Genomic DNA, 19,367 nt, shown 5'->3' with positions numbered 1-19,367 from the left:
TGAATGATGTATAGTATTTTTGGAAGGATAGACATTTTTATTGCCTGGATTCTACCCCACCACGATAGTGGTTTGTCTCTCCAGTTTTGAAGTGTGTGTGTTATTGCGATTTGCAATGGTTTATAGTTTGATTCGAATAACTGTGACACCCTGGGTGGTTCATATATTCCTAAGTATTTCAGTTTTGAGTGTTGTGTTTTATATGGGCATAGGGTATTGAGATGTTGGCTTTCCGTCCGGGTCATGGACACACACATTATCTCTGACTTTTGTTGGTTAATTAAAAAATTAGATAGGGTACTAAATTGTTCAAATTCCATCATAAGTGCTGGGAGGGAGCGTTTGGGAGAGGTTAGGGTTAATAGGACATCGTCCGCGAACATCGACTGTTTATACTGGTTTCGACCAACCTGTACACCTATTATATCAGGGTTAGCGCGAATCTGAGATGCTAGGACTTCCATAACTAATACAAATAAAATTGGCGAAAGCGGGCACCCTTGCCTAGTACCATTGTCGATCTGGAACCCTTGAGAAAGGACTCCATTAACTTTGACTTTAGCTGAAGGTGACCGATATAGGTGGAATATTCTATTTATCATAATGGTGCCAAATCCAAACCCCTGTAGTATGCTTCTAAGGAATGGCCATGCCACCCTGTCGAACGCTTTTTCCACATCAGTGGAGACCAGGGCCATCGGGACTTTATGGGTTGTTATGTAGTCAATCAAATGCATTGTTCTAATTGTGTTGTCCCTGGCCTCCCTTTGCGGAACAAAGCCTGCCTGATCTAGGTGTATTATTGATGGCAGCACTGAATTTATTCTTTTCGCTAGTATCTTGACATAGATCTTAATATCACTATTAAGTAAAGAGATGGGCCTATAACTACTGGGATTCGTCGCGGGTTTACCTTCCTTATGCAGGACAGTTATATGAGCCTCTAGAAGTAAAGGAGATAAGTGGTTCTCCTCATCAAGAAAATTAAATACTTTCGTCAAATGTGGAATTAGAATTTGTTGAAATTTTTTATAATACATATTAGTTAGCCCATCAGGGCCTGGGCTCTTCCTGGCAGGGAGGCTTTTTATTGCCGCCGCTACCTCCTGCTCTAGGATAGGTTCCTCCATATGTTTAGACAATGTTTCTGGGATAGTGGGCAATTCTGCTTTACTAATATATTCTTCTATCAGAGCCTGTGGACGCAAGCCTTCATTTGACGAAAGGTTATATAGTGTTTTGTAGTAGCTATCAAAAACATTCGCTATCTTTCTGCTATCATATACTTCACTGTTGGTTTCATCTATCATTTTGGGAATATAGTTCTCAAGTGTTCTTTTCTTAAGTGTTCTAGCTAATAAGGGCCCCGGTCTATTTCCTTCAGTGAAGTAAAGCTTTTTTAGATAGAACGCCTGTTTATGGGTTTCTCTGGTTAGTAGATTATTCAACTGCTGTCTTGCTATTTTGAGCTTGTCTATACTCCCAGTAGAGTCAGGGTAAGCCATGTGCAATTTTTCTGCTTCGTTGAGTTGCTGGGTTAACTGCATATATTCCCGGTTATATGATTTAGTGAGGATGGCTTTCTGCTTAATGAACTCCCCCCTTATGACTGCTTTGTGTACCTCCCATACTATACTGGGGTTAGATTGCGGAGTTTGATTGTGCCTGTAGTATTCAGTTAGAGTTTGTGATATCTTATTAGAGATGTGTGTTTGTAGCAAGAGTGTGTCGTCAAGCCTCCAACTAAAGTCTTTAATTGGTCTATTCGGCCATTCTAATTTTAATGTGACCGCTGAATGGTCCGACCAGGGTGTTGGTACTATATCGGATTCTTTTGCAAGTGTAAGGCCCAATTGGTCTACACAGATATAGTCTAATCTAGAGTGTGAGTTAATCGGCCTCGAAAAGAACGAGTAAGTTTTTTGGCCTGGGTGTTGAACTCTCCAGACATCTATAAGCGATGAGGATCACAGACAGTGTGTTAATGTTCTAATGGTGTGATCAGACAGATAACTCTTGGCTTGGGAACATATTAGTTTGGGATTTAATGCCGCATTAAAGTCACCTGCTAGAATTGTAGTACCCTTGGACACCTCTAGCAGCTTCCCTATGAGCTTTTTGAAGAATTTAGCTTGACCTCTATTGGGGGCATATGCATTTGCTATCGTGAATGGTCTATTATACAGATCACCTACCAATATTATATATCTCCCCTCCGTGTCGGTATATGTGGTAATGTTTTGCATATGAATAGATTTGTGGAGGAGGATACCCACTCCGTTCTTTTTCTGGTCTGGATGCGAGCTGAAATGTCCTACAGGGTAGTGTTTCGATGAGAATTTAGGTTCTGATGCCTGTCTTAAGTGTGTTTCCTGGATAAGCACTATCTCCCCCTTCTGTTTAGTAAACCAGTTAAGGGCTACTGACCTCTTGGCTGGTGAGTTCAGACCTTTGGCGTTCTGTGTTATAATATTTATATATCTAGTGTCTAACATTGAGTTTGTGTGAAACAGTGTGGTCGTCTGTGTAGATCATTAGTATGGATTACAATGTGTGAGAGCTCCTCCTGAGTCTCCTGCATATTGCTGGGTATACTTTGACTTAGTCTGGTGTACCTGGTAAAATCATAGACTACCAATTCTAACATTACAACTAATACAACAAAACAAAATTGAACATATAACATAAACTTAGTGATTGCATATAGACATATACAATATGGGTGACCATAGGGGATACTATCCCATCCACTCAAAACGGTGAACATGATAGTATCAGCAACTCTCAATAACAGTGCATTCCTAGTGTATAATAAGTTTTCCATTGTAGCAGCTAATAACAACTGTAAACCACATTTATAAGCATTATTAATAAACAACATGACGGCAAAAATAAATGGAACATTGCAAAGGTGCAGTCTTATGCATAGTCTAATGGCTGGCAGCGGGATAATAGTTTCAAAGTCTAGAGTGTTAAGTCTGTCCCAACCATGACAAAATAATAGGACTTATATTCATAGGTATAGTTACCATCCTGCAGATTTCTCTGGGCAAAAAGCTACCATTCCAGCAGCCTAACGGATTTGCATGTCCCTTTCCGGATTCATGTTTGCAGTGGGTCCATCTCCACAGTGTGGGGATTTGGCTGGGGTCTTTTCCTGTTAATTCTAATCCAGGGGGGTCTTTGAGATTTTGGTTCAGTAGTATTTATAGGTGTTTTCTGCGATGCGGCATTCTCCAATCTGAGAAGAGATGGTTCTGGAATGTTTAGTTGGCTACAGAATTCTTTCAAATCTTCCGGGGATCTGTATATTGCTATCGTGGAGCCTTGTGTTACTTTTATACAGAATGGGAAGCCCCACCTGTATGGTATTTTCAGATCTTGCAGATGTAGTGTCAGGTATCTGGCTTCTCTTCTTCTGTTCAGGGTGATGGAGCTTAAATCAGCATATATTTGCAAGTTGACGCCTTCGTAGGTGATTTGTCTGAGCTTCCTAGAGGCTTCCATGATTTTTTCTTTATCAAGGAAAGATTGAAATTTTAAAATAATGTCTCTGGGTGGTTTATTGTCAGGAGGTTTCGGCCTGAGGGCTCTGTGAGCTCTTTCAATGAGCATATTAGGGGGTTCTGATGTTTGTAAAAGGAATTGAAATAATCCCTGCAGAAATTGTGGTATTTGCTGAGGTGTGGTGCTCTCTGGTACTCCGCGGATTCTGACATTATTTCGTCTTCCTCAGTTGTCAAGGTCCTCCAAGTGCAGCTGCATTTGCTGTATGATTGAATCTTGCGCCTCCAGGGTTCTGTTATGTAAGTCTGCATCTTGTTGGAGATGTTCAAGGTCTTCTTCCACATGAACTACTCTCTCCCCCAGCTCAGAAACATCCTTCCTGACCTCTTTAAGGCCATCTTTAATCATTTTTCCCACCTGTGTGATAAGGGAGGCGAAGTCTGCCTTCGTAGGGAGATTATCTATGTCTGCTCTCGTGAGTGGCTCCTTTATTGATAGACCTGTATCTAACATTCTGCATCAGAATGTGTAGTTTCCTGTGCGTGGGTAGGAGATATAGGGGCTTCTGAAGTTTCAAGCACTTTAAAAAAGTTATTCATTTTAGATGCCGGTGTAACCGTTTTTTTGTGAGGTTTGTCATGCTTAGGTAGCGTTTAGAAGCCATTTTGCTGTGTTTTGGTGTCGCAGCTGTAATTAGTGGTGAATGCTTTCCAAGTGGCTATGTCAAAGCAGTACCTTTAGTATTATATAGAGACCCTCTTGTAGTCTGCCTTAGGGTATTATTGCTTATTTATCAGTCCCCTTTATATAGTGATTGCAGTAGGGCACTTAAGTTTTAATAATGTCTCTCCATGTGTACCCCTTATGTTATGCCAGGCTCCCTGTTGTTTACTTTGTTAGGTCCATTATTATATATGAGCCTCCGGATTATTAAATGTTCATATTTGGCTTCAGCCTATGGCCATTTACCTGGGTGCAGGAGCGTTGAAGTGACCCGCAGTTTTGTTTACACTGATATCCCTCCTCTATGCCTCGCCGCCATGCGGCTTGAAGTGTAAAAAAAGGCCGCTCGCTAATCGCCTCTTCGCTACCCCTGGTCATGGACACCGACTCCCATGTGCTATAGGTGAGACAAGCGGGGCCGGTAAAGTTTTACTTGCCTCTGGGTCCTGTCGGGATTACATCCGTTCCCTGCGCCATTATGAAGCAGCCTAATGGTGCCGATCGCCTCCCTTTCTGTAACTCAGCATTGCTCACTGATAGATAGACCGGAGTTGGATCTGCATGTTCCCCGAGTCATGGGTATTTCGTTGCTGCTACAGTTGCTTTAATAGCACTAGATATAGGCTTTAGCCATGCTTTGAGAGTGCTTGTAGTTACGGAGCTTCAGCATTTTGCAACCATGATGAACGATGGCTGGCTCCGCCCCCCATCATGCCAGTGTTCTTTTATTATTCGTGACACCTGCTCACTGTTAGGGTTATACTGTGTTACTAGAACCATCCTGTCTGTATCTTTATTTTTGTTTTCTTGGCATCTTTCAGATTGTCTAGCTGTTCATTAACCAATGTCTGTGGGTATCCTATCCTCTATTTACAAATTTTTGCTGCATTTCTTTTAGCCACTTTTCTTTAGTGTTGCTGTTACTAACTATTCTGTCTCCCCTCAGTAGTTGGCTTTTAGGTAATGATTTTATACGTTTCTTGGGGTGGAAGCTGTCATAGCTTAACAATGTATTTCTATCAGTTTCCTTTACATAAAGGTCAAACGTAAGCTTATTCCCCTCTTTACTAATCTTTGTGTCTTGAAATGAAACCGATTCTTCGCTATATACAACAGAGAATTCCAAACCCCTTACAGCTATATTAATCTCGTTAACAAATTCCAATAGGGACTCAACGCTGCCCCACCATATGCCAAACACGTCATCTATATAGCGCCACCATGTGGCCCCATATGTAATCAACTTTTCATTTTCATAGATGACTCTCTCTTCAATCTCATTCATGAACAAGTTGGCATATGATGGGACAACGTTGGTCCCCATTGCTGTACCTTTGATCTGGACAAACCAGTCATCTTGAAAGATAAAATGGTTCCAGTACAAAATAAGCCTTAGCAAATCTTCAATGAATTCCACTTGCACCTCTGTATGTTTCTGGTTAATTTTAAGGACTTTCCTAATGACACCAATGCCTGTCTCATGTTTAATAGCTGTATACAAACTTTTTACATCCATTGTATACAGCAAAAATGTATCAGACTCTAGGCATAAATCTCTAGCCTTACTCAGAAAATCCCCAGTATCTTTCAAATATGAAGACATTTGTAACACTTCTGGTTGCAGTAGCTTATCGAGGAAAACAGAAATATTAGTGAATATTGAATTAATACTAGAGACTATAGGACTCCCAGGGTGTCTATTCACGTCTTTATGCACTTTGGGCACTGTGTAAAAAATAGGGTTTCTGGGTTCTTTGTTAAATAAATATTCTTTTAGTTTTTTATCAATTTGTTGTTATACGCTTTATATAATACATTGTCTATCTCTTTTTGGATATTTTCAACTAGGTTAAAGTCAAGCTTTTTATAGGTTTCTATATCCCCCAATTGGCTCTCTATTTCATTAATATAATAGTGTCTATCAAGGATTATTGTTGCTCCACCCTTGTCCGCTTTTTTAATGGTTACCTCTTTAGTTTTACTTTTAAGGGTCTGTATTGCTTTAAATTCCCCTTTTTGTCAAATTGTAACCCCTAGGTTTACTGTGATAAGATTGATTTATTTTGTCCTCCTTTAGCTTTCAATTTCTCAATATCCCCTTCAACCAACTCAATAAATGTATTCACGCTGTGTTCTGTTACAATAGGGTTAAATAGACTTTTCTTTTTCAATGCCAATTCTTTTACTGACCAAGCAGTATCACTTACATTGTTTAAATGCAACACCTGCTCATTTTGCCTAAACCACATTTTTAGCTTTACATTCCTAAAGAACTTTTGCAAGTCTCTATTAAGATGAAAGAAATTAGTCCTTGTATAAGGGCAAAATATCAACCCTTTCTCTAATAGATTCAGTTCATCATTAGTTAAACTTTTCCCTGATATATTCAGCACAGAGAAGTGTATAGATCTTACCCCTTCTGCATCTGGATTAATGTCCACAGTGCTGTCTCTTTTATACACGTTGTCTCCCTCGGGACATCCTGCCTCTCCGGCTCGATTCCCTTATACCTCCTCCTCTTGCGGTGTTTCCTACCACCTCTCTTTCGGTAGTTGAATCTAAAGGGGAAGAGTCCTCTGACTCAGACCGGGACGCTGATGCTCCTTCCGCATCACATGGTGTTCTCCCTTGATTCCTATTGGTCCTCCTTCCGTCGTTACATTTGTTGTTGTTGTGGTATCCATGGTAACCGCTCTGCCACTTATACACATTACCCGTCTGGTAATTAGTCTCATCCCTTTGGAATTTCTGCCTCTTTCGTTCTTTGATGGTCTTTTGAAGCTCACAGGTTTTCCCTTCTGTTTAATTAAGGCATCCATTTCCTCCGGTGACAATACTTTGGTAAGCTCTTCTTTATTCTTTTGAATCTTCTCATCTTGTATCGCTATCTCTTTAATAAGCGATTCCACTGTCAAGACCATCAGGTCATAAGAGCATTTATTGAGTATTGATTCAAATTTATCACAGTACTCCTTATTTGTTTTAATTAGTGTAGGGCAGGTATTCATTCTCAGCCCTCTGGGGATCCTCCTCACCCGGTAGTACTCTGACAATGTACTGACATGAAGGTCCCATTTCACATTCTTTTGCACCATAGCCTCATACTCTTTGCTCAGATTTTCTGTAGGTGCCGTTTGCAGAAACTCCCTTGAGCCTTTTAATAGGGTTGTAATCCTGGCTGCATCTAGCTCAGTATAGGCAAATGTTTTATTACCATCTGTCGTTTTGATCTCCATATTTTAAATTCTCCAGTTGCACGTTACCAGGCAGAATAGTAAATATCCAATGTACTTTAATAACATCAACTAAATGGAGCAAGTGCCTGTGAAGACTGGGGGTCTGCCCATTCCCCAAAATAACATATAGAAGCAACAGATGACCACAGCACTTGTAAATAGCTTTAAATTTTATTCCAAAACTTCAGAACAAGCGACGTTTCGAGTGCACAGACTCTTATTCATGCTAGTTACATTGTATTCAACTGCATACTTTTAAAACAACATTTTCGCGCCAACCACCAAACATTGTGGCTCTGCTGCCATCTATTGGTAAATGCGGCACATTACAGTGTCAAAAAATTCTTTAAAAACAGTTACATTTGCCATAACCTTATTGCTACAAACTTTCTATAGACATGTTAAGTGGATACATCTTAACCACTATTGTTTTCTATTAATTTTAATCTATACAACACCTCTCATGTGACATAATCATATCTACATTTGTATTGCATCTATATAAATATTTATTCCATATCTACAAAAATATTGACCAGTCATATTCCCTATTAAGGCCTTTTGGTGCCAAACTTTCTAACTCATATACCCAATACATTTCTCTATAAGTAGTTTTTTTCACCCTAGAAAAGGTAAGAGGTATGAAATAAAAGAATTCTTTACATGTGAATCCACTTACATTATATACCTCAATAAATGCCCCTGTTCCCTAATTTATATAGGGGAAACGACTCATAAGGCCCGCGATAGGCTTAGTCAACATCGCTCAAACATAAGATGTAGAAATTATGAAGCACCTGTAGCAAACCACTTCTTAAAATGTGGCCATCACATTTGCCAGCTATGGCCTTGCTTCCATTGAGTCGTTAAAAATGGAGCCGTTAGCTACCGAAGCGTCCGTCAGCTAAAAGTAATTTACGGCTCCATTTTAGTACCAGGTTTCCATTTAAAATATTAGCGTGTTGCGCGCAGTCGCTCTTTTCGTGTAGCTGTAAGTTAACGTTGTGTTAACGCTTCCATCTGACGTTGGATTTCTTGAAAATCAATTAGTTGCTAAGGTAACCCGACCTTACGCTATAGAATTTACGTTTAACGTCCGTGCTTCTTACCTGTGATCGCCTCTCAAGAAAAAATTAAGATACTTATCCATATTTTTAATAATCAAATATTATTTTTTAATATAATTATATTTTCCACTTCATAAATATAATTAATATGTATTGCTGCCCTAGGCATAGGTCTAGTTTGCATTCTGTAGATATGTTCTTGCATATATTATTATATTTAAATATATACTGATATTTCTATTAGAATATAAGTTTAACTATTCCTATACATGAGACAACAATAGAAAGTACTTATAACAATTTATTTCTACATTAAAACACTTGCATTATTTGCAAGTTTTATAATTTCAATAGGAAATAGGTCTCAAAAAGCACAATTTTCCTCTTTTACACCTAGTTGAGCTTGGTGTAATATTTCTCAATGTATCGACAGCCTCCGACAGTGTATTAAAGGTTTGCGCTTTCATTGGAAACCTGGTATAATTTATCGATTAACGGCTTCTATTACTTTCTATGGGACGTGAAGATTTTTTCGGCAGCCGGAGTCCAGCTGCCGATATTGAGGTATAACTCGCCATTGGAAACAGTCGATAAACGATATTGCTTTCGACAGCATATTTAACGGTTTGCGAGTGCACGCAAACTGAATTACGACTCAATGGAAGCGAGGCCTAAAATGGCAAATAATTGATAGCATTAAACAGCAAAGAAGTGCAACTACTCAAACAGAGAGAAATGTATTGGGTATATGAGTTAGAAAGTTTGGCACCAAAAGGCCTCAATAGGGAATATGACTGGTCAATATTTTTGTAGATATGGAATAAATATTTATATAGATGCAATACAAATGTAGATATGATTATGTCACATGTGAGGTGTTGTATAAATTAAAATTAGTAGAAAACAATAGTGGTTAAGATGTATCCACTTAACATGTCTATAGAAGGTTTGTAGCAATAAGGTTATGGCAAATGTAACTGTTTTTAAAGAATTTTTTGACACTGTAATGTGCCGCATTTACCAATAGATGGCAGCAGAGCCACAATGTTTCGTGGTTGGCGCGAAAATGTTGTTTTAAAAGTATGCAGTTGAATACAATGTAACTAGCATGAATAAGAGTCTGTGCACTCAAAACGTCGCTTGTTCTGAAGTTTTGGAATAAAATGGAAAGTTATTTACAAGTGCTGTGGTCATCTGTTGCTTCTATATGTTATTTTGGGGAATGGGCAGACCCCCAGTCTTTACAGGCACTTTCTCCTTTTAGTTGCTTTTATTGAAGTACATTGGATTTAAAATGAGGAGGGAAATAAAATAAAATAAAAACTGTGCTGCATGTGCCAGATGCTCACTGCCTTGCAAGTCCTGGGGCATGCCTCCTGGTTGACATCTTAAAGTCCCTTCACAATGGAATGTGGTTACTGAGGAACATTTGAGGCAAAATATCTTCCTTTTTTACATAGAGATGTTCAGGTCATATTTTCCAGTCAGCTTTTTACAGTTTTGCTGCAGTACTTTTAAGTTTCAAGTGATTCAACATAGTGAATATCACAGGCTATAAATTCTCATCTTGCAGCAAATTATTGTGAACTTTTAATAAATTTCACCTGCATGCAGCTTGCAAGTTAAAAAGACAGTAAACCCATTGAATTTTTTTTATATAAAATGTTAAGGTATGTGTAAAGAAACAACTTTGCAGTATATTTCCATTATTTATTTTGCCCCTTTGTCATGTAATTAACCCTTAACCCAAATGGCTTTGTCTATTGTATTGTACCGCATGACTATGAATAAATAAATAAATAAATAAATAAATATATATATATATATATATATATATATATATATATATATATATATATATATATATATAGTAAAGCAGTTATGGATCCCACGGACGGACTCCGTGTTGCAGCAAGGACCCAAATGAAGCAGGCACACAGGTTTTTTCAAAAACACTCCGGTTTATTGGCAAAGTTGATTACCAAACGTTTCGGCTCACACACGAGCCTTTGTCAATGATGTACAAAACCAAATGTGAAAAACTAGAACACAAACTAACCTTAAATACCCACCCAGCCCAAGTGATAGACCAATCAGAGAGTGTAACCGCGGCACACCCACTCACACAGACCTAAACAGCTTATTGCCGGGCTCAATGTGGGCGTCACGTGACGTTATCACGTTACCGCCGTCCTGTGTGTAACCACGGAAACATACGTAACCATGGAGACAAAGCATACACAAATGTACTGTGCGGGTGCGCTGGCGGGTAAGCCTCTGATGAGAAACATTATATCAATTAATCAAACAGTGATCTGAATACCCCTATATACAAAAGGAATAGGTATCTATCTATATGCAACATTGAGACAAACCTAATATGTAGCTTATAAAGAAAATAGCGCTACCGAAACCCAAAGTATCACAAACTAATAACACAGCCCTCTATACTCATGGTATCAAGGCATGTGGGGAGGTAGCAGGTGAGGGCATAAAAAACAATCTCAAGCCCCCTGGATATTTAGGCAGGTATACATTGCATCATGCCAGAGGAGTAGGTAGAAATTAAGTCCTGGATGACTCCCAATCCTTCACATCTCATTTGTGTTTATACCAACAGCCAAAGTCTATGTTGACATTCAGGCCTCGAGGGGCGACTGTGTCCAGTGTGAAGATCCAACGGGATTCCATTCTTAATAGTGCCAGTCCTCTGTCACCACCACGTCTGTTGTGGGGCACATGGTCAATCAGCATCACTCGCAAAGAGGAAACAGAGTGTCCTGCAGTTGCAAAATGTCGCGCAACCGGTTGTTCTGATCGACCTTTTTCTATTGCTTGACGAATTGCTGTTTTATGGTTAGCCAAACGTTCTTTGAACGCTGTCACTGTTTTGCCTATGTAGAATTTGGAACATGGGCAAATAATGGCATACACCACATATTCCGATGTGCAGGATAATCAATGTTTTATTTTGTATCTTTTGTTGTTATGGGGATGTTGAAATGATGTCCCAGCAATGAGATTGTTGCAAGTGACACAATTGCCACATTTGTAACATCCTGGTTTCCCTCTTGTGAGCCATGTCTGTTTTTCATAGCAGTGTGTGGGATCACTGAGTACTAGTAAATCCCTGAGGTTACTTGCTCGCTTGTATACCACCCGGGGTACCGGAGCATCCACAAAAGGTAGACTAGTGTCCTTGGAGAGCATCATCCAATTCTTCCTTATCACATTCTGAAGCATCCCTGATCCCGGAGTGTAAGTAGTTACAAAGTTCATCCGTTTAGATTGTTCCGTTACTGTCCGTTTCGGGATAGTGTCATTCTGGGTGAGCTGTATTGCTTCACTCTTTTGTTGATCTATTAGCATAGGTGGATATCCTCTGCTCAGAAATTTTTGTGACATTTCTTCAAGCTGTTTCTCTTTTCGGGAGTCATCCGTGTTGTTCCGGACGACCCGCAGGAGTTGTGAGGAGCTAACACCATCTCTCTGGAATCTAGGGTGGAAACTCTGGTAATGGAGTATAGAATTCTTATCAGTGGGTTTATTGAACAAGGTGGTGTGCAATTTATCACCATTAGGTGTTATTACTCTGAAAATTTCCAGGTCAAGAAAATGAATCTGATTGTTATTATGTTCCATTTTAAATTTAATCGTGGAGTTAAGGGTGTTTAATCCTTCAACCCACTCAATAAGTTTTTCAGGGGTATCACCCCAAATCAAGAAGACATCGTCTATGTATCTGCGATACATTTTGATGGGGTTCTGCCTGGAGAATATATTGTATTTTTCATACATCGCCATATAAATGTTAGCATACGATGGGGCCATATTTGACCCCATCGCAGTGCCCATAACTTGTAAGAAGTACTCGTTTTCAAATCGAAAATAGTTTTTCTCCAGGCAGAACTCCATCAGATGCAGCAGAAATTCCACAGGTGGACCAGTATATAGTGGGTTGTCAATGTTGATCCCATGCCCATGGGGTATCACCGTGTATAAACTTACTACGTCCATAGTAACTAGAGTGTCAGTAGGGGCCAGACTATCAAAGTCTTTCAGTAGTTTAATGAGTTCAGAGGAATCTCTGAGATGGGACTGAGTGTTTTGAACCACTGGTTGTAGGTAGAAATCAATGAATTCTGCTAAGGGTTGCATCAATGATCCCCTGGCAGACACAATAGGTCTGCCGGGGGGATCTTCGAGGGACTTATGGATTTTGGGCAGTAAATATAGTATTGGGCAGATTGGATGATCTACTGAAAGAAAGCCCAACACATCATCATCAATTACCCCAGCTTGATGTGCCAAGCCCAAGAATTCATCAATTTCTCTTTTAAAAGTTTTGGTAGGATTAGATTGTAGTTTGCGGTAGGTATTATGGTCACGTAGTTGTTTAAAAGCCTCACCTCTATACTGTACATAGTCGAGTATCACTGTGGCCCCACCCTTATCCGCTGGCCTTATGACTATGTCTTTGTCAGTGGACAGAGACTTAATTGCCCGTCTTTCAGCACTTGTAATATTATCTCTTGGCAGAGGCATATCTTTGTGTAGTTCAGTAAGTGTGGTTGTACAGATATGGTGGAATGTTTTTATTGACGAATGTGTGTTAATCGGTTCAAAGGTGCTGCTTGCTTTAAATTGTTTAGGGGTCTGATTCTCCTTATCTTTAAAGAAGTCTTTAAGCTTCAACTGCCGTTGGAATCTACCCATGTCTACCATCAAATCAAAAAGGTCACAGTGGGGGGTGGGTACAAAGGACAATCCTCTATTAAGGATTCTTAATTCGTCACCTGTAAGAGGTCGTTTACTTAAATTATAGATTATTGTGTCTTTTTCTGTCGTGGCTGGTTTTTTCGTTTTGCCCCGCCCCCTCCTGATGCTGCCGCCTCGGGGCCTACGGCTAAAGGGGGTTTCTGTGCAGATCTTATGAGTACCCCACTTGCAGTGCTGTTAGTAGTGTTCTGAGTTTCACCTTCTGAGGAGTCCCCCCCACTACTGTCTACTGTGGTGAGATTAATTCGTCTGTTCTTGTTAAAAGGTGTTCTCCTACGTCCACCCCAAGTGGAGTCCTTCCCAAATAACCAGCTGTATACTTTTTTCTCTCTATAGTCGTTCTCATTCGTGACAAATTTTTTGTTTTTAAATGTTAGTAAGTCCTGTTTGTATTTTTCTACTTGTGTTCTTAATTTAGTGATCCAGTCTGTTGAACTGTCAGATGTAAGTACAGTTAATAAGGTGTCTTTAACAGTGTCAATTTCTTTTTTGATATTAACTTTTAGTCTAGTGACCTCCTCAATGACTAATAACATCAGATCATGTGAGCATTTACTTAAGATTCCACACCACCTTCTGCAAAACTCTATGTTGTTCCTGCCTAGGGTGGGGATATTCTTTACTCGAAATCCCCTGGGTATAAATTTCAATTTATGATACTTAGATAAGTAAACAGCATGAAGGTGAAAGTCTACCTCTTTCCTTTCAAGATGTAGTAGTTTGTGATAGATATTGTTTGGTGTCTCACCTTTTGTCTCCTCCAACTCCTGTAGGTCTGCCTCACAACGGATGCGAGCTGCATCTGCTTCCGTAAAAGCAAAGTCCTCTATATTGCTATAAGGATCCTCAATGTTGGGCACTTCTTGAGTAGTAGGTGGTGTTTCCATACCCGTCTCAGTCAAAATCGATGCAATGTATCACAAAGGTTGTCTTGTTGCACAATAGCAAGGTTGGTTTTGAAAAGTATCCACAGTCACTTGATGTAATTTCAAGAGGGGGAGTCTCACCCCACAGTGTCAGAGCGGGTGCACGTATCAAAAAAATGTATACAAAGTTGCAGAGGTGAACGGCACTCACGAGTATGTCAGCTACCTGGTGCTCTCATTGCTGGGACATCATTTCAACATCCCCATAACAACAAAAGATACAAAATAAAACATCGATTATCCTGCACATCGGAATATGTGGTGTATGCCATTATTTGCCCATGTTCCAAATTCTACATAGGCAAAACAGTGACAGCGTTCAAAGAACGTTTGGCTAACCATAAAACAGCAATTCGTCAAGCAATAGAAAAAGGTCGATCAGAACAACCGGTTGCGCGACATTTTGCAACTGCAGGACACTCTGTTTCCTCTTTGCGAGTGATGCTGATTGACCATGTGCCCCACAACAGACGTGGTGGTGACAGAGGACTGGCACTATTAAGAATGGAATCCCGTTGGATCTTCACACTGGACACAGTCGCCCCTCGAGGCCTGAATGTCAACATAGACTTTGGCTGTTGGTATAAACACAAATGAGATGTGAAGGATTGGGAGTCATCCAGGACTTAATTTCTACCTACTCCTCTGGCATGATGCAATGTATACCTGCCTAAATATCCAGGGGGCTTGAGATTGTTTTTTATGCCCTCACCTGCTACCTCCCCACATGCCTTGATACCATGAGTATAGAGGGCTGTTTTATTAGTTTGTGATACTTTGGGTTTCGGTAGCGCTATTTTCTTTATAAGCTACATATTAGGTTTGTCTCAATGTTGCATATAGATAGATACCTATTCCTTTTGTATATAGGGGTATTCAGATCACTGTTTGATTAATTGATATAATGTTTCTCATCAGAGAATGCTTTGTCTCCATGGTTACGTATGTTTCCGTGGTTACACACAGGACGGCGGTAACGTGATGACGTCACGTGACGCCCACATTGAGCCCGGCAATAAGCTGTTTAGGTCTGTGTGAGTGGGTGTGCCGCGGTTACACTCTCTGATTGGTCTATCACTTGGGCTGGGTGGGTATTTAAGGTTAGTTTGTGTTCTAGTTTTTCACATTTGGTTTTGTACACCATTGACAAAGGCTCGTGTGTGAGCCGAAACGTTTGGTAATCAACTTTGCCAATAAACCGGAGTGTTTTTGAAAAAACCTGTGTGCCTGCTTCATTTGGGTCCTTGCTGCAACACGGAGTCCGTCCGTGGGATCCATAACTGCTTTACTGTTTGTCTCTCCCTAGTGTGAGCACCAGGTAGCTGACATACTCGTGAGTGCTGTTCACCTCTGCAACTTTATATATATATGTGTATATATATATATATATATATATATACACACACTAGTCCTAAAGCTCATCACACAGGCCATTTTTTGTAGTACAGCGGTCCCACCCCTTGCTCTTTCTCTTCCCCCTTTCTTTTGCGCTCTCTCCTCCTCTCTTTTACTCTCTTCCCCCTCTCTTTTGCGTGCTCTCTCTCCCCCTCTCTTTTGCTCTCTCTCCCCCTTTCTTTTGCTCTCTCTCTATCCCCCCTCTCTTTTGCTCTCTCTCTATCCCCCCTCTCTTTTGCTATCTACTCCCTCTCTTTTGCTTTCTCTCTCCCCCCTCTTTTGCTCTCTCTCCCCCCTCTTTTGCTCTTTCTCCCCCCTTTTTTGCTCTCTCTCCCCCCTATCTTTTTTTCTCCCCTCTCACCTTTGCTCTCTCTGCCCCCTCTCCTTTGCCCCCCTCTCATTCGCTCTCTCTCCCCCCTCTCCTTTGCTCTCTCTCCCCCCCTCTCCTTTGCCCCGTCTCCTTTGCTCTCTCTCCCCTCTCTCTCTCCCCCTCTCCCTTTCTCTCTCTCTCTCTCTCTCTCTTGCCCCCCCTGTCTCTCCCCACTGTTTGTTGCTCTCAGGCCATGCCCACTCCCAGTCCAGCCACACCCCCATCACAGCACTCCCAGCTGGCCACGCCAGCTCCGCCCGACCATGCCCACGCCCCCCCCCGCCACGGCCGATCTGATCTGAACAGTTGATCCTAAAGGCCAGGTATGTTTGTCCTTGTGCAGTCTCTACTGCGCATGACTGCACCTGACAAACATACCTGGCCTTTTATTACATAGGATATATATATATATATATATATATATATATATATATATATATATATATATATATATATATATATATATATATATATATATATATATATATATGTGTGTGTGTGTGTTCCGAGCTGCAGTAAGCTACAGCAGTCCTCTCAGCTGTAAAGTTACAGCCGAGAGCTGGAGTTTCTGAGCTCCTGGCATCTGCCTGCATATGGAACTGGAGCACGATCGGTGCTCTGGTTCTATATGAAGGCAGATGCCAGATCGTTAGACGGTGACACTGTGTTTGTCACAACAATCATCTGCTGTTGCCAGTGGCAGGTGTGGGAGGGAAAGTGGGAGGTGGCTGGGGGGTCCAGCAGCTGGGGGAGGAAATGGAATGGGCCCTATGCTAACAATGGTCAAGGGGTGAGGGACAGTGACTATTAAATTATAGAAAAAAAATGTATGTATAGGTACTGGCAGCCTGGTTGCAATTAGTGGGAGGGGGAGGGTTAGAGAGCAATTTGGGCGGGGGACAGGGAGGTGGGAAGGTTGAAGAGGATCTTTACACTGCAGATAAAAGCACACACTGTCTGCCAGTACCTAAAAATGGTTGTGACCAGTGAGGGATGAGGGACAGCTGTTTGGAAGGAATCAGGTAGATATCAGGGGAAGGGAGGTGTCAGGTGGGAGGGTAATCTCTGCACTGCAGCTAAAATTAACCTTACAAGCTACCTACCTTACCTAATGTCTGCCATTTCTGAACAAAGGGGATCCCAGAGAAGCTTTACAATCCTTTGTGTAAATTTTGCAGAACCAGTATGTCAATAATTTAAGTAAGAAATCCAAAGTTTGTAAAAAAGTTAAAACATTTTTTTTTACATAATCCCATTTGGTGGTGAAATGGTGACATAAAATATACCACAATGGGCCTAGATCAATACATTGGGTTGTCTACTTAAAATATATATATAGTTTTGACAGGTAAATAAAAAAAAACTAGGCTCTATTTCTGTTTAAATGGAATGCTAGCAAATATGCTAAAAATTCTCTGGTATTTTGGGCAAGTTCTGCTCTGAAATTTCCTGGTAGTGAAGGGGTTAAAGGGCCATAATACTCAAATGTTTAAACACTTGAAAGTGATGCAGTATAGCTGTAAAAAGCGTTCTAGAAAATATCACCTGAACATCTCTATGTAAAAAAGAAAGATATTGTACCTCAAACATTTCTCAGTAGCCACATCCCATTGTAAAGGACTTCTAAGCAGCAAATCAGTATGTCTGTCCTGGGACAGCGGAAGGAGCGAGCTTTCATGCACACTCATCTTATTTACCTATTCAGTGTAAGGAAGTTTACAATGAAATCTCATGAGAGTTAAGTGAAATCTCATGAGATCACAGTAAAAGAGTTCATGACCTCAGCACTGTTGATGCTGATTGGCTGCTGCTCATTTCTTCATTTCTTTATTTTTTTTAGACTTCCACAAAGATGATTGCGTTCTTGCAGAAATAACAAGCAGGGAGAGAAGAGGTATATAGTTTAAAACTTCGGTTTATTTCTTCATTTAAAAGCGATTAATGAGCACAGCAGATCAAAAATTACAGCTGACGCGTTTCCTGCCTCCACGGCAGTTCAACAGAGCTGTTGTGCAAGAGTACTATGCAGCTGTTATAGTGTCATAGAGGAGTGTGGGTGTAACCAATCACAATACATTCTTGTTCCACACCTTAATTTAACTCTAAACACTCCACAAGTGCTAAAGTGTTTTCTTTTCTTATAAAGCACTATCATGAATATATACTAGCTGCATGTTCACTCGCTAAAACCAAGATAAAAATTTTGTTAAATCTAATATTGGAATTGGGAAAATTTACAAATTTCTAAACGTTTGTCAACGTGTATTAATTCTTACACACTTATTTCAAAATATGTGGCAGAGCTAATATGCAAAAACACACTATTTTAACAAACAACGTCAAGTATACTGTATATAAGTCAAATGCAAATATTCTATTACCATTGTTATGTTCAGGTGCTGGATTACACTTAGATCTCTATCACATATATATACATGATAACTTGAGTTTCAATATATAGCTATGTATTGATCAAAACTTATGGTTATTTTATTTGGTAAAATGTATTTAATGTTGGAACTTTGAATAACATGTCTGATATATGATGGTATATAGACTTTCACTACATATAACTAACATTAAGATAGTGTTTTTGATTTTAATTTTAGTTTTAATTTTAATTTTTATTTTTTGGATAACAAACTAGTTTTAAATATTGTGATGTTTTGAATTTTAGTCCCTATCAATAAACAATTTAACGTCACTGATTTTGTTTATACCTATTGGAAAGCCTGTTTTTAGAGTATATATCCAATAAATTTCCTTTCTACTCAGAGCATGGTACCTATCTCCTCTTCTGGGTCCTAGGGAGACATATTCTATTCCCTGGAAGCTGAAATATTTCAAATCACTGTTGTGTAGTGCAAAATGTTTCGCTATCTGTGTTTTAGGGATCTCAGCTTCTATAGAAAGAATATTTTCCCTAATCCTGTTTTTCTATAATCTAGAGGTAAGGCCTACATATTGAAACTTGCAAAATTGACAGGTGATAAGATAGATCACATAAGTGGAATTACAGTCTATTCTATTCCTAATCTTATATGTGTTGCCTGTGTTAGTTGAGGTGAAAGTATCACCTTTTTTTTGCAAATTCACAACATTTGCAAGGTCTGCCTCCACACTTATAAAAACCACTTCTTTTAGAAAGCCAATTCTTTTTGTTCTCTTCTCCAATTTCTTGGCTTTTAGAGCCAAAGTTTTTCATTATTTTTTCTCCTATTGTTTCAGAACATTTTGATACATATTTACACATTGTGGAGATAGATTGTAAGTCTTTATCATTCTCTAGTATTGGCAATCTCTTTTTTACAATACCACTTATGTCATTGTACTGTTTACTGTAACTGGTAATGAAATTTATACC

The sequence above is a fragment of the Bombina bombina genome, chromosome 1, assembly GCF_027579735.1.
Source record: "Bombina bombina isolate aBomBom1 chromosome 1, aBomBom1.pri, whole genome shotgun sequence".
Taxonomy (NCBI): Eukaryota; Metazoa; Chordata; class Amphibia; order Anura; family Bombinatoridae; genus Bombina; species Bombina bombina.
Note: the sequence above shows the minus strand (reverse complement) of the source record.